Genomic DNA, 13785 nt, shown 5'->3' on the forward strand with positions numbered 1-13785 from the left:
AATCTACTTTATCCCAACATCTTAGTGAGTGAATTATATTTTCCTTAAAAATGTCAAGCAATAATAGTACTAGGAGGAAGCTTCTCCGCTCAATTTCTTTCTTTCTTTTCATCACCCAACTCTAACAATTTACTCATTCCTTTTTAATTATTTTTATAATTAAACAGGGATTGAATCAAGGATAACTTCACTTCGTTTTCCACCATATCAGGTTTCGGCGCACGAGCACCGCACATGTGTGCCACTGCCCGGTGCACTTAACCTACGCAAAACCTAATTCTCAACACTTTCACTTTGCTTTCCATCCGCCGCTGCGCCGCCCTTATATGATCTCTCTTACTTCACCGTCGCCGTTATTTTCTCTCTTTCTTCTCGATAACTGTTGACATTACTTTTTCTCATAAAAATTGGAGTCGTTTAATGATAATAGTAATATTTTATCTTCCTCTCTCTCCAAATAGCCTTGATTGTGCATATGTATATCTTTACTGATCGAAATTCTTTCTTCATTTTTCATTATTTATAAGTCTTTCTCTTAAAAGATTATCGTCAATTTCTTAAAATAATTTAAAATGTTATGTTCAGAATTAATTTCTTTGTTTCTTTTCTTCATCCAACTCTAACAATTTACTCATTCTTTTTCAATTATGTTTATAATTAGATAGGGATTGAATCAAGGATAATTTTACTTCGTTTTCCATTCCAGGGTTTGGGCGCACGAGCCTTGCACATGTGTGCCGACCGCGTCGAAGAATGCTGGAATCGGCCTCCTCCGCGACCGCACGCCTAGACCGCCTAGCAGACCGATTTGCTCACAACGCTGGGTTTTTAAGGATTATTCTCTCAAAACGACATCGTTTTGAGCGAATAACCCTTAAAAAAATAAAAATTGCCTCTCGAGTCATCAGTCGCACTCCTCCGCTACTCTCTACTTCGCTCTGCAATTCCGCCCCACGCCCAGCCCAGACGCTTCTGCCTCCGCCTCCGCTAGTCCACCTAGATGCGGGTACCGCCCGCCTCCGCCAACGTCCACAAGTTACCGCCTCGCCTAATTCGACTCTAGTTGTCGCGGCTCGCCTAGGTAATTTCTTTACTTTTTTGTTTTTAGTTTTTAGTTTTTTTTTGATGTTGAATCTTTTCTTGGATTTCTGGACTTGTGGTGTGGAATGTATATTGTAGAATACAAATTTTCATTTTCATTTCCATTATTGATTTTCCATTTTAATCACTTGAAGTTGTGAGTTGTGGCTTTTTGTCTTTGTAAAATTGTGTAACTTATAAGTTGTATACAATTTTCAATTAAATTAATCAATTATAATCTTATAGATTGATGCTTTTTCGGTAATTAGGTATTTAGGATTTTAGGTTAATTAAAAAAATGGGTTCTTAACGATTTTTTCGACATTTGTTATTTATAAGCCTTAGTTTTAAAGGATTCTGGTCAATTTTTTAAAATAGTTTAAAATGTTATGTGCAAATTAATTTATTTCTTTCTTTTCTCCATCCAACTCTAACAATTTACTCATTTCTTTTTAATTATTATTATAATTAAATAGGGATTGAATCAAGAATAATTTCACTTCGTTTTCCATCATATCCCAGGGTTTCGGCGCACGAGCCCTGCACATGCGTGCCACTGCCCGTTTTACCTACGCAAAACCTAATTCTCAACTCTTTCATTGCGCTTTCCATCTGCCGTCGTGCCGCACTTATCTGATCTCTCTTACTTCATAGTCGCCGTTATTTTCTATTTTTTCTTCTCGGCAACTGCTGGCATTACTTTTACTCATAAAAATTGGAGTTGTTCAATGATAATAGTAAAATTTTCTCTTCCTCTCTGTCCAAATAGCCTCGATTGTGCATATGTATATCCTTATTGATCAAAATTCCTTCTTCATTTTTTCACTATTTATAAGTCTTTTTCTTAAAAGATTCTCGTAAATTTCTTAAAATAGTTTAAAATATTATGTTCGAAATTTCTTTCTTTCTTTCTTTTCTTCATCCAATTCTAACATTTTACTCATTCCTTTTAAATTATTTTTATAATTAAATAGGGATTGAATCAAGGATAATTTCTCATTTAACAACTTTCACTTTGTAACGCCTTGACGCCATGTTTTATATATTTCACTCAAATGCCTTGCTGTATAGAATTTTTTTTTTTCAAGTTTTCCCTTAAATAAAGAAATGCTTATTTCACCTTGGATTCATTATCTAAAAACTCGTCCTCAAGGTTTGTTTTCTTATTTCATCCTTAATAAAACCATATTGACCGAAAAGTTTGATAAATTAAAGGGCATCCAAGTATTATGAAAAAGTGACCTTAATTTAGTAGATTTTTAATATACTCACTTTATCACATTTATTGTGCTTGTTTCGAATAATTACAGTTCACTCACTCCATTTTTTTTATTCCAAACTTAATATTAATTAATGTAATCTTAGTAAGTGGATGGGTAAACTGGTAAAGATGGGATGGAATGATTTGAAATTGGGCATGATTAATTTTTTTAATTTTTATTTTAGTTGTCTAATGTGATTTTAAAATAAAAATAAAAATGTGACTCCTGTATGGTATATTGGAATTTTACAATTTTCTCAAAAAAGAAAACGCACATAAAAAATGTTTTATTATACTTTTGTTCATGTATGTCAGTATGTGAGTAGTAGCTTAGCCTGCAGAAATATGCACTCATTCTCATAGTGTGTATTTAATTTTAAATTTTTGTTAACAGGTTACAGATTCATTACCTGAGACAAGAAAAAGAGAAACCAATACAACAAATGGAACATGAAAATGGTGACGATTCTGATCTCTTGGATGATATTTGGAAGGAAATGGCATTTTCCATGGAAATCTCAAAGGTAAATTTGCTTTCTGCTCATCTAAACCAACAAATTATGGGATGTTTGGAAAATAGCTGTTTTTCACCCGTTCATAACTATTTTCCACAATCAATAGTTGATACAGGCATACAGCCTCCCATATGAGAGAACAACTTGGTGCCACTAGACCACAAGGTTATTGGCTTAAATTAACTGATTGTTGAAAGATGTTCGGTAATTAGTTGTTAGTTGATTTTTGATTACATGCAAAATGACTTTCTCAAAAACATGATCGAAAAGGCTGTTTTGAGCAGCTTTTTGAATTTTTACATTTTGGAGCAATAAGCTATTACAAAAAAACTAATTAATCAAACACTTATATTGAATGTTTAACCAAGTCAAACAACTAATAGTTGTCAAATAAGTGAAAATTGGCTGATACCGGGCCGATATCTTTTGAGAATTTAATTATTTTTGTGTTATGAAACAGGAAACTCCTGTGGAAGCTTTGGCTGATGAAGACACAGGAAAAGAAGGAGAAGGAGAAAAATGTGAGCATTCTGTCATCTTAACAGATGATACTGGCCTTGTGTGTCGAATCTGTGGGCTAATTCAGAAAAGCATCGAGACCATTATCGATTATCCATTTGCAAAGGTCTGTAATTCTCTGCATTAATTATTTCAATGTGATTTTGTTTGTTCCATTGTTTCGTAATTTCATGTTGTTCTGTATGTTCATCAAGGAACCAAGACAGAGAACTTATGCTGGGCAGAGAGCAAGGGGTTCAGGGAATGCTGATGAAAACCTTCCTGATGAAGCCATCCACTCATATCAGGAGCTTCCTGTGATTGAAATTTGTGTTCATCCAAGGCACAGAGCACTCATGAAACCCCACCAAGTTGAAGGGTTCAATTTTCTTGCCAGGAATTTGGTGACAGAGAATCCGGGGGGGTTGTATAATGGCCCATGCTCCTGGATCGGGCAAGACGTTTATGATCATAAGTTTTCTGCAGAGTTTCATGGCTAGATACCCTGAAGCAAGGCCTTTGGTGGTGCTGCCAAGAGGGATACTGCAAACCTGGAAGAAAGAATTCCAGAATTGGCAGATTGAGGAGGATCTTCCTCTGTATGATTTTTATTCTGTCAGAGCAGATAACAGATCACAACAGCTGGGGGTTTTAAGGCAATGGGCAGAGAAGAGGAGCATTATGTTCCTGGGATACAAGCAGTTCTCATCGATCATATGCGATATCTGCAGAAACAAGGCTTCAGCTACCTGTCAAGAGATTTTGCTGAAATGCCCATCAATTCTGATTCTGGATGTGGGCCATACTTCCGACCCAGGGTTTCGGCGCACGAGCCTTGCACATGCATGCCGACTGCGTCGACGAATGCCGGAATCGGTTTTCCCCATGACCGGATACCTATACCGCCTAGCAGACCGATTTGCTCACAACACCTGTTTTTGTGTCAGGGTTATGCTCTCAAAACGACGTCGTTTCGAGCGAATAACCATTAAAAAAATTAAAATCCCCTCTCGAGTGCGAGACGCCGCAGTCAGTCAGTAGCACTCCACCGCCTCTCTCTACTTCGCTCTGCCAGTCCGCCCCACGCCCAGCACAGACACTTCTGCCTCCGCCTCCGCCAGTACCACCCAGATGCCAACCGGTGGGCGCCGCTTTGCCTAATTCGCCTCTATAATCTTTTCTCGAATTGGAAAGTAATTGGATCGATTTGTGGACTTGTGCTGTGGAATGTAGATTGTAGAGTACAAATTTTCATTATCCATTTTCCATTTTGACCACTTGAAGTTGTGAGTTGTGACTCTATGCCTTTGTGAAATTGTGTTTTAACTTGTAATTCTTTAAAGTTATATACAATTTACAATTAAATTAATCAATTATAATCTTATAGATGTTTTTTAGGTATTTTGGATTTTATGTTACTTTTTTTTGTTAAAAATATAATTAAAAATCGGTAACCTAGTGATTTGTTTCAACATTGCTATAAGTCTTAGTTTTAAAGGATTCTCGTCAATTTTTAAATATAGTATAAAATGTTATGTGCAAATTATTATTATTATTATTATTATTATTTTTACACGTACATCTCATTATGCATTATCAATATACTTTATCCCAACATCTTAGTGAGTGAATTATATTTTCCTTGAAAATGTCAAGCAATAATAGTACTAGGAGGGAGCTTCTCCGTTAAATTTCTTTCTTTCTTTTCATCACCCAAATCTAACAATTTACTCATTTCCTTTTAATTATTTTTATAATTTCTTTCTTTCTTTTCATCACCCAAATCTAACAATTTACTCATTTCCTTTTAATTATTTTTATAATTAAATAGGGATTGAATCAAGGATAATTTCAATTCGTTTTCCACCATATCAGGGTTTCGGCGCCCGCACCGCACATGTGTGCCACTGCCCGATCAGGTGCACTTAACCTAGGCAAAACCTAATTCTCAACACTTTCACTTTGCTTTCCATACACCGCTGCGCCGCCCTTATCTGATCTCTCTTACTTCACAGTCGTCGTTATTTTCTCTCTTTCTTCTCGATAATCGTTGACATTGCTTTTTCTCATAAAAATTGGAGTTGTTTAATGATAATAGTAATATTTTATCTTCCTCTCTCTCCAAATAGCCTCGATTGTGCATATGTATATCTTTACTGATCGAAATTCTTTCTTCATTTTTCACTATTTATAAGTCTTTTTCTTAAAAGATTCTCGTCAATTTCTTAAAATAGTTTAAAATGTTATGTTCGGAATTAATTTCTTTCTTTTCTTCATCCAACTCTAACAATTTACTCATTCCTTTTCAATTATGTTTATAATTAGATAGGTATTGAATCAAGGATAATTTCACTTCGTTTTCCATCCCAAGGTTTCGGCGCACGAGCCTTGCACATGCGTGCCGACCGAGTCGAAGAATGCTGGAATCGGCCTCCTCCGCGACCGGACGCCTATACCGCCTAGCAGACCGATTTGCTCACAACGCAGGGTTTTTATGGGTTATTCTCTCAAAACGACGTCGTTTTGAGCGAAAAAACCTAAAAAAAAAAAAAAATCGCCTCTCGAGGATGAGACGCGACAGTCAGTCAGTCGCACTCCCCTGCCTCTCTCTACTTCGCTCTGCCAGTCCGCTACACACCCAGCCAAGAAGCTTCTGCCTCCGCCTCCGCCAGTACACCCAGATGCCAACCTGTGGGCGCCGCTTTGCCTAATTCGCCTCTAGTTGTCGTGGCTCGCCTAAGTAATTTCTTTACTATTTTGCTTTTCTTTTTTTGTTCTTTTGAATCTTTTCTCGAATTGGATGGATTTGTGGACTTGTGGTGTGGAATGTAGATTGTAGAGTACAAATTTTCATTATCCATTTTCCAATTTCCATTTTGACCACTTGAAGTTGTGAGTTGTAAGTGTCTTTGTGAAATTGTGTTTTAACTATTAAGTTTTAACTTGTAATTCTTTAAAGTTGTATACAATTTACAATTAAATTAATCAATTATAATCTTATAAATGTTTTTTTAGGTAATTAGATATTTAGGATTTTATGTTAGTTTTTTTGATAAAAATAATATTAAAAATTGGTACCCTAGCAATTTTTTCAATATTGTTATAAGTCTTAGTTTTAAAGGATTTTCATCAATTTTTAAATATAGTTTAAAATGTTATGTGAAAATTAATTAATTAATTTTTTTACACGTACATCTCATTATGCATTACCAATCTACTTTATCCCAACATCTTAGTGAGTGAAGTATATTTTCCTTGAAAATGTCAAGCAATAATAGTACTAGGAGGGAGCTTCTCTGTTCAATTTCTTTCTTTCTTTTCAGCACCCAAATCTAACAATTTACTCATTCCTTTTTAATTATTTTTATAATTAAATAGAGATTGAATCAAGATTATGTGGTCTAATAGTACCTGGGTTGGACTTCTATTTGGAAGATTGTGAGTTCGAGCCTCAGTGGAGGTGTTATTGGTTCTTTGTGTTTCAGTAGGTTGAGAAAGTATATGAACAGATACTACATTGTAATAGAGCCAGTAGCATTCAAAAAAAAAAATATTGGAGTCGTTTAATGATAGCATATGTATATCTTTACTGATCGAAATTCTTTCTTCATTTTTCACTATTTATAAGTCTTTCTCTTAAAAGATTCTCGCCAATTTCTTAAAATAGTTTAAAATGTTATGTTCGGAATTAATTTCTTTCTTTCTTTTCTTCATCCAACTCTAACAATTTACTCATTCCTTTTCAATTATGTTTATAATTAGATAGGGATTGAATCAAGGATAATTTCACTTCGTTTTCCATCCCAGGGTTTCGGCGCACGAGCCTTGCACATGCGTGCCGACCGAGTCAAAGAATGCTGGAATCGGCCTCCTCCGCGACCGGACGCCTAGACCGCCTAGCTAGCAGACCGATTTGCTCACAACGCTGGGTTTTTAAGGGTTATTCTCTCAAAATGACGTCGTTTTGAGCGAATAACCCTAAAAAAAAAAATCGCCTCTCGAGTGTGAGACTCGACAGTCAGTCAGTCGCACTCCCCCGCCTCTCTCTACTTCGCCAGTCCGCCACACACCCAGCCAAGAAGCTTCTGCCTCCGCCTCCGCCAGTACACCCAGATGCCAATTCGCCTCTAATTGCCACGGCGCGCCTAAGTAATTTCTTTACTATTTTGCTTTTCTTTTTTTGTTCTTTTGAATCTTTTCTCGAATTGGATGGATTTGTGGACTTGTGGTGTGGAATGTAGATTGTAGAGTACAAATTTTCATTATCCATTTTTCATTTTGACCACTTGAAGTTGTGAGTTGTGAGTGTCTTTGTGAAATTGTGTTTTAACTTTTAAGTTTTAACTTGTAATTCTTTAAAGTTGTATACAATTTACAATTAAATTAATCAATTATAATCTTATAGATGTTTTTTAGTTATTTAGGATTTAGGATTCTAAGTTAATTTTTTTTAAAAAAAAAAAAAAAATAAAATTGGGCACCTAGCAATTTTTTCAACATTGCTATTGATAAGTTTTGTTTTAAAGGATTCTAGTCAAGTTTTTAAAATAGTTAAAAATGTTATGTGCAGAAAATTAATTTCTTTCTTTCTTTTGTTCATCCAACTCTAACAATTTACTCAGTCGTTTTTAATTATTTTTATAATTAAATAGGGATTGAATCAAGGATAATTTCACTTCGATTTCCATCATATCAGGGTTTCGGCGCACGAGCACCGCACATGGGTGCCACTGCCCGTGCAGGTACACTTAACCTAGGCAAAACCTAATTCTCAGCACTTTCACTTTGCTTTCCATCCGCCGTCGCGCCGCTCTTATCTGATCTCTCTTACTTCACAGTCGCCGTTATTTTTTCTCTTTCTCCTTAATAACCGTTGACATTACTTTTTTCTCATAAAAATTAGAGTCGTTCAATGATAATAGTAATATTTTCTCTTCCTCTCTCTCCAAATATCCTCAATTGTGCATATGTATATACTTACTTATCGAAATTCTTTCTTCATTTTTTTCAGTATTTATAAGTCTTTCTCTTAAAAGATTCTCGTCAATTTCTTATAATAGTTTAAAATGTTATGTTCGAAATTAATTTATTACTTTATTTTCTTCATCCAACTCTAACAATTTACTCATTTATTTTTAATAATTTTTATAATTAAATAGATATTAGATCAATGATAATTTTACTTTGTTTTCCATCCCAGGGTTTCGGTGAACGAGCCTTGCACATGCGTGCCGACTGTGTCGAAGAATGCCGGAACTGGCCTCCTCCGCGATCAGACGCCTAGACCACCTAGTAGGCTGATTTGCTCACAACGTTGTTTTTTAAAGGGTTATTCTCTCAAAACGACGTCGTTTTGAGCGAATAACCCTTTAAAAAATAAAAATTGCCTCTCGAGTCATCAGTCGCACTCCTCCGCCTCTCTTTACTTCGCTCTGCAATTCCGCCCCACCCCCAACCCAGACGGTTCTGCCTCCGCCTCCGCTAGTCGACCTAGATGCAAGTCGGCGGGTGCCACCTCACCTCCGCCAACGCCCACCGTACCAGTCACCTCTTCGCCTAATTCGACTCTAGTTGTCGCGGCTCGCCTAGGTAATTTATTTATTTTTTTTTTGTTTTTTTTTTTATGTCGAATCTTTTCTTGGATTTGTGGACTTATGGTGTGGAATGTATTTTGTAGAATACAAATTTTCGTTTTCATTTCCATTATTGATTTTCCATTTTGATCTCTTGAAGTTGTGAGTTGTGAGTTGTGGCTTTGTGAAATTGTGTTTTAACTTCTAAGTTGTATACAATTTTCAATTAAATTAATCAATTATAATCTTATAAATTGATGTTTTTTTAGGTAATTAGGTATTTAGAAGTTTAGGTTAATTAAAAAAAAAAAGGGGGTTCTTAGCGATTTTTTCGACATTGTTATTTATAAGTCTTAGTTTTAAAGGATTCTGGTCAATTTTTTAAAAATAGTTTAAAATGTTATGTCCAAATTAATTTATTTCTTTCTTTTCTCCATCCAACTTTAACAATTTACTCATTTCTTTTTAATTATTTTTATAATTAAATAGGGATTGAATCAAGGATAATTTCACTTCGTTTTCCATCATATCCCAGGGTTTCGGTGCACGAGTCCTGCACATGCGTGCCACTGCCCTTGTAGGTGCACTTAATAACCTACGCAAAACCTAATTCTCAACTCTTTCACTGTGCTTTCCATCCGCCGTCGTGCCGCACTTATCTTATCTCTCTTACTTCACAGTCACGGTTATTTTCTCTTTTTCTTCTCGGCAACTGCTGACATTACTTTTACTCATAAAAATTGGAGTCATTCAATGATAATAGTAAAATTTTCTCTTCCTCTCTGTCCAAATAGCCTCGATTGTGCATATGTATATCCTTATTGATCGAAATACCTTCTTCATTTTTTCACTATTTATAAGTCTTTTTCTTAAAAGATTCTCGTAAATTTCTTAAAATAGTTTAAAATATTATGTTCGAAATTAATTTCTTTCTTTCTTTTTTCATCCAACTCTAACAATTTACTCATTCCTTTTAAATTATTTTTATAATTAAATAGGGATTGAATCAATGATAATTTCTCATTTAACAACTTTCACTTTGTAACGCCTTGACGCCATGTTTTATATATTTCACTCAAATGCCCTGCTGTATAGAAAATATTTTTTTTTTCAGGTTTTCCCTTAAAAAAAGAAATGCTTATTTCACCTTGGATTCATTATCTAAAAACTCGTCCTCAAGGTTAGTTTTCTTATTTCATCCTTAATAAAACCATATTAATTGACCGAAAAGTTTAAATTAAAGGGCATCCAAGTATTATGAAAAAGTGACCTTAATTTGGTAGATTTTTAAATATACTCACCTTATCACATTTTTTTTTTCATTTGAATGCTACTGGCTCTATTACAATGTAGTATATGTTCATATACTTTCTCAACCTACTGAAACAAAAAAAACGAATAACACCTCAACTAAGGCTTGAACTCACAACCTTCCAAATGAAAGTCGAACATGAATACGTACTATTAGACCACATAGTTTATGTAGTCACTTTATCACATTTATTGTACTTGTTTCGAATAATTATAGTTCAGTCACTCCATTTTTTTTTTATTCCAAACTTAATATTAATTAATGTAATCTTAGTAAGTGGATGGGTAAAGATGGGATGGAATGATTTGAAATTGGGCATGATTAATTTTTTTAATTTTTATTTTAGTTGTCTAATGTGATTTAAAAAAAAAAATTTTTGTGACTCTTTATAATTTATAAAGTTCATAGTTCTTCCATGCTAGTTTATATTTGTTGTGTTATTTCAGTCATTGGTTGAGTAAAAGTTCATGAACACACCCCCCCCCCCCCCCCCCACCCCCCCAAAAAAAAAAAAAAATTGCAATAGGGATTGGAGTCACAAGAAAATAGTTGCAATAAACTTTTGGTGTTCAATTGAAAATTGAAAAAATAGAAAATGGTATATTGGAATTTTACAATTTTCTCAAAAAAGAAAATGCACATAAAAAATGTTTTATTATACTTTTGGTCATGTATGTGAGTAGTAGCTTAGCCTGCAGAAATATGCACTCATTCTCATAGTGTGTATTTAATTTTAAATTTTTGTTAACAGGTTACAGATTCATTACCTGAGACAAGAAAAAGAGAAACCAATACAACAAATGGAACATGAAAATGGTGACGATTCTGATCTCTTGGATGATATTTGGAAGGAAATGGCATTTTCCATGGAAATCTCAAAGGTAAATTTGCTTTCTGCTCATCTAAACCAACAAATTATGGGATGTTTGGTAAATAGCTATTTTTTTAGTACTATTTTCTCTATTACAATGCAGCATCTGTTCATAACTATTTTTCACAGTCAATATAGCCTCCATTGAGGCTCGAACCCACAACCTTTCATATTAGAGAAACTTGGTGCCACTCGACCACAAGGTCATTGGCTTAAATTAACTGATTGTATAGTAGAAAGATGTTAGATAATTAGTTGTTAGTTGATAGCTGATTACATGCAAAATGAATTTCTCAAAAACATGATCCAAAAGGCTGTTTTGAGCAATTTTTTGAATTTTTACATTTTAGAGCAATAAGTTATTACAAAAAGTTAATTAATCAAACACTTATATTGAATGTTTAACCAAGACAAACAGCTAATAGTTGTCAAATAAGTGGAAATTAGCTGATACCGGACCGATATCTTTTGAGAATTTAATTATTTTTGTGTTATGAAACAGGAAACTCCTGTGGAAGCTTTGGCTGATGAAGACACAGGAAAAGAAGGAGAAGGAGAAAAATGTGAGCATTCTGTCATCTTAACAGATGATACTGGCCTTGTGTGTCGAATCTGTGGACTAATTCAGAAAAGCATCGAGACGATTATCGATTATCCATTTGCAAAGGTCTGTAATTCTCTACATTAATTATTTCAATGTGATTTTGTTTGTTCCATTGTTTCGTAATTTCATGTTGTTCTGTATGTTCATCAAGGAACCAAAGAGACAGAGAACTTATGCTGGGCAGAGAGTAAGGGGTTCAGGGAATGCTGATGAAAACCTTACTGATGAGGCCATCCACTCATATCAGGAGCTTCCTGTGATTGAAATTTGTGTTCATCCAAGGCACAGAGCACTCATGAAACCCCACCAAGTTGAGGGGTTCAATTTTCTTGCCAGAAATTTGGTGACAGAGAATCCGGGGGGTTGTATAATGGCCCACGCTCCTGGATCCGGCAAGACTTTTATGATCATAAGTTTTCTGCAGAGTTTCATGGCTAGATATCCTGAAGCAAGGCCTTTGGTGGTTCTGCCAAGAGGGATACTGCAAACCTGGAAGAAAGAATTCCAGAATTGGCAGATTGAGGAGGATCTTCCTCTGTATGATTTTTATTCTGTCAGAGCAGATAACAGATCACAATAGCTGGGGGTTTTAAGGCAATGAGCAGAGAAGAGGAGCATTATGTTCCTGGGATACAAGCAGTTCTCATCGATCATATGCGATATCTGCAGAAACAAGGCTTCAGCTACCTGCCAAGAGATTCTGCTGAAATGCCCATCAATTCTGATTCTGGATGAGGGCCATACTTCCGACCCAGGGTTTCGGCGCACGAGCCTTGCACATGCATGCCGACTGCATCGACGAATGCCGGAATCGGTCTTCCCCATGACCGGATGCCTAGACCGCCTAGCAGACCAATTTGCTCACAACACCTGTTTTTGTGTCAGGGTTATGCTCTCAAAACGACGTCGTTTCGAGCGAATAACCCTTAAAAAAATTAAAATCCCCTCTCGAGTGCGAGACGCCGCAGTCAGTCAGTAGCACTCCACCGCCTCTCTCTACTTCGCTCTGCCAGTCCGCCCCACGCCCAGCACAGACACTTCTGCCTCCGCCTCCGCCAGTACACCCAGATGCCAACCGGTGGGCGCCGCTTTGCCTAATTCGCCTCTGTAATCTTTTCTCGAATTGGAAAGTAATTGGATCGATTTGTGGACTTGTGCTGTGGAATGTAGATTGTAGAGTACAAATTTTCATTATCCATTTTCCATTTTGACCACTTGAAGTTGTGAGTTGTGAGTTGTGACTTTATGCCTTTGTGAAATTGTGTTTTAACTTGTAATTCTTTAAAGTTGTATACAATTTACAATTAAATTAATCAATTATAATCTTATAGATGTTTTTTAGGTATTTAAGATTTTATGTTACTTTTTTTGTTAAAAATAAAATTAAAAATCGGTAACTTAGTGATTTTTTTCAACATTGCTATAAGTCTTAGTTTTAAAGGATTCTCGTCAATTTTTAAATATAGTATAAAATGTTATGTGCAAATTATTATTATTATTATTATTATTATTATTATTATTATTATTATTGTTATTATTATTTTTACAAGTACATCTCATTATGCATTATCAATATACTTTATCCCAACATCTTAGTGAGTGAATTATATTTTCCTTGAAAATGTCAAGCAATAACAGTACTAGGAGGGAGCTTCTCCGTTAAATTTCTTTCTTTCTTTTCATCACCCAAATCTAACAATTTACTCATTTCCTTTTAATTATTTTTATAATTAAATAGGGATTGAATAAAGGATAATTTCAATTCGTTTTCCACCATATCAGGGTTTCGGCGCCCGCACCGCACATGTGTGCCACTACCCGATCAGGTGCACTTAACCTACGCAAAACCTAATTCTCAACACTTTCACTTTGCTTTCCATACACCGCTGCACCGCCCTTATCTGATCTCTCTTACTTCACAGTCGTCGTTATTTTCTCTCTTTCTTCTCGATAATCGTTGACATTGCTTTTTCTCACAAAAATTGGAGTTGTTTAATGATAATAGTAATATTTTATCATCCTCTCTCTCCAAATAGCCTCGATTGTGCATATGTATATCTTTACTGATCGA

Source organism: Ipomoea nil, unplaced genomic scaffold (assembly GCF_001879475.1).
Source record: "Ipomoea nil cultivar Tokyo-kokei standard unplaced genomic scaffold, Asagao_1.1 scaffold3109, whole genome shotgun sequence".
Taxonomy (NCBI): domain Eukaryota; kingdom Viridiplantae; phylum Streptophyta; class Magnoliopsida; order Solanales; family Convolvulaceae; genus Ipomoea; species Ipomoea nil.